Here is a 2,997-nt window from a genome sequence, read left to right as displayed (position 1 = left end):
TTTTTTTTTTTAATTATATGACTTTCAATTATTAATTTTGGTTTTTAAATTATGTAAATTACATTTTATTTATTATTTTTTTTCTTCTGGAGTATGAAAAAATACCAAATAAAAAAGGAACATCTTGTACAATCCTTGTAATTATAAGACCTACAACAATGTCATTACTAACTACAGCAGCATCAACAACTTACAACACAATAAAAACTTGATGTATCTGTTATTTGTCTCCAGAGCAAATGCTATGGTATCCTTTAAAAAAAAGTTATCTTATTCTTAAAAAAAAAGTTAGTCTTTTTTTATAAGTGTTTTTTATTTTTGAGTGTATTTTCTTTATTCTCTTAACTGTTGAAAGAGAGCAAACAAAAACAAAAAAAAAGAAAGTTGCCCTCATGAAGTCTCATTGCCAAAATAGGTCTCTGGACATCTTTAAACTCAGAGATAAAAAACAATATTTTTCTTTTATAATTTGAGATCTACTTTTGTAAGAAATTTCTATTTGCTGCATGAAATATTTAACTGTTACTTTTATAGTGACTATAAACTGAGGATCTAATAGTAACAAGTGATTGGTAGTCAATTTAAGAATATCGAATGTACAGTTGTTAGAGGGTAAACTTAAAGATTCGGCATTCAGTATACAAATAAGTTTGTTCGGTAAGGAGCTAGTGTAAAAAAAAAAAGACTTATACTAGCGATACTTTTTTTCTTTTATTTACAGATAAACTTTGGTTAGTTACACAAATCCAACGACATCCACATATGATGTGCATAATCACTCATGTTCTCATAATTACATGTACATAGCATAATTTTACATGAATACTTATGAATACATACATGTTTGCCAGCAAAGTAGTGCTCATGAATATGATCCATAGACATACCAGTATATATTTTCCTAAATGTATGTATGCATACACTCTCACTTTCTTTCACAAAATGTCTTTGGCCAGAATAATTTATGCTCATACCTATCTCCCCAATATATATATATATATATATATATATATATTAGAATCTGTGATGGGTTTTGTTTCTTTCAACAGGTATCTAAGATTTGTTGAAAATCTGGGTTTTAACTTGGACTTAAATACTAAGGGAAAATTTTATTATTCTTTCTAAATTATAAATACATATCTGTAACTATCTTGTATATATATATATGTATATATGTATATATATATATATATATATATATATATATATATATATATATATATATATATATATATATATAAACATGCACACACCTAAGAGTGTGTATATATACACATGAATATATTTTAAATTCATCTCTTGTCAGTATTTTTTAAAGTTAGTTGGTTGATTACAGATAATTTTGTAAGAGGGGGAAAATGATTGGTAATTGATGAGTATGAATATGATTTAAAGAGACATTTACAGAATGTGAGAAAAGGTCCTCAGCAATGAATCGGGGTCTTGAATTGGGTACTGCACAAAAATCACATAGAAACGATTTTTGTCTTTCTTTTTTTTTTTTTTTTTTTTTTTTTTTTTTTTTTTTTAGGGACTTTATTGTTAGAAATATTGTTTTATTGACATTCAAAATAACCCGGTTCCCATTCTCTTGAAAATAGTTTCTTTTCAATGAATATCTGTATAAAAATATTTGTATGTTAGCGTGTGTGGATGCATTTGTTACGCTTATGTACATTTGTTTATGTATTTATAAGTCGCATACATCTTTGCATATCATATTTTTCAAACATCTTTTGTTTTTTTTTAAAAAAATTAGTTTCTTGAAGGGTTTTTTTTTTTTCTCTAAGACTAATATTTCAGTTTCCATCTAGATAAGAGTATTTGCTGCAGTTATTACAAAAGAGGGAAAAGCAAAGAAGCTGTTAAAAGATGTATGATGTATTCTCTAACGACCTGAACACTCTCAAGCATTATATTGTCTTTTGTTGAAGGACATAACTCTGCTTGCCTCAGTTTACCTAACTGACAACATGCTCCACCTACTCTCAGATTTCATAACGAAGATGTTAGAACTAGGAAGGACATCCATTAAAAAAAAACGTTCTAACAATAAACATTCCACTCATGCTAGCATTGCAAACAATGGATGTAACAAACAATTGTCTCCATCGATGATGATAGTTAAGTCATTGGTGAATTTTCTCTTTCTTATTTTTATATCTCTTCTTCCTTTCCCTTCTTCATTTCCTAACAAGAACTTTGCCACTGACTGCAGCATTTTCAAGAACCTATTCTTGGAAGCCCAGCTTTCAGCTTGGCAATTGAACTGCATACATGACAGATCTGTTACTAGTGGAAATTTGTTGATGCTTTGCAAATTCTGGAAGAGAAGCATTTGTGCCTCCCATCTGTAGTGCTTCTGTTTAAACGCAAGTTTATGTCATCTACTGCTGTTTCACTTAATACTCTGCAGATTCATAACTGATATTAAACTGCAAGCATTTCAGATTGTTCAGACAGGAAGCAGTCTCCACCAGCTTTTTGCCATAACCATCACCTTATCTTAGTGCCTAAGTGTTTGGCTGTGGAGATGCACATGCTGTGTATGATGTTACCAGAACATTTACATTGTATTCGTCTAACATTTAATATTCTGAACAAGGTCTACTCTTTCTCCAGGGTATATAGTTGGTGTTGATACCAGCACTAGGTATCTGCCCATGCTTAAACATAGTGATTCAACTTGAGTGGTAGGAGATCTATATACCTAAGTGACTTAAATAGAGAGAAGCCATAAATTGCCCCAAGGAGCACACTAGAGTAGTGGAGGGAAAGGAAGTTGTTGTCTTATTCCTGTTAGTTGGTTAATCCACTTTCTATCAATACAGGCAAACACACACACACACACATACACATAACTCTTTTAATTCATAAAATATTGTTGCGTCTATCAGCCTGAAACAATTTGTCCTTGAAGTTCAAAGTCTTAGGAGAAACCAAACTATGAAAAATATTATTCTCTCTCTCTCTCTCTCTCTCTCTCTCTCTCTCTCT

Source organism: Octopus bimaculoides, chromosome 5, assembly GCF_001194135.2.
Source record: "Octopus bimaculoides isolate UCB-OBI-ISO-001 chromosome 5, ASM119413v2, whole genome shotgun sequence".
Lineage (NCBI taxonomy): Eukaryota > Metazoa > Mollusca > Cephalopoda > Octopoda > Octopodidae > Octopus > Octopus bimaculoides.
Note: the sequence above shows the minus strand (reverse complement) of the source record.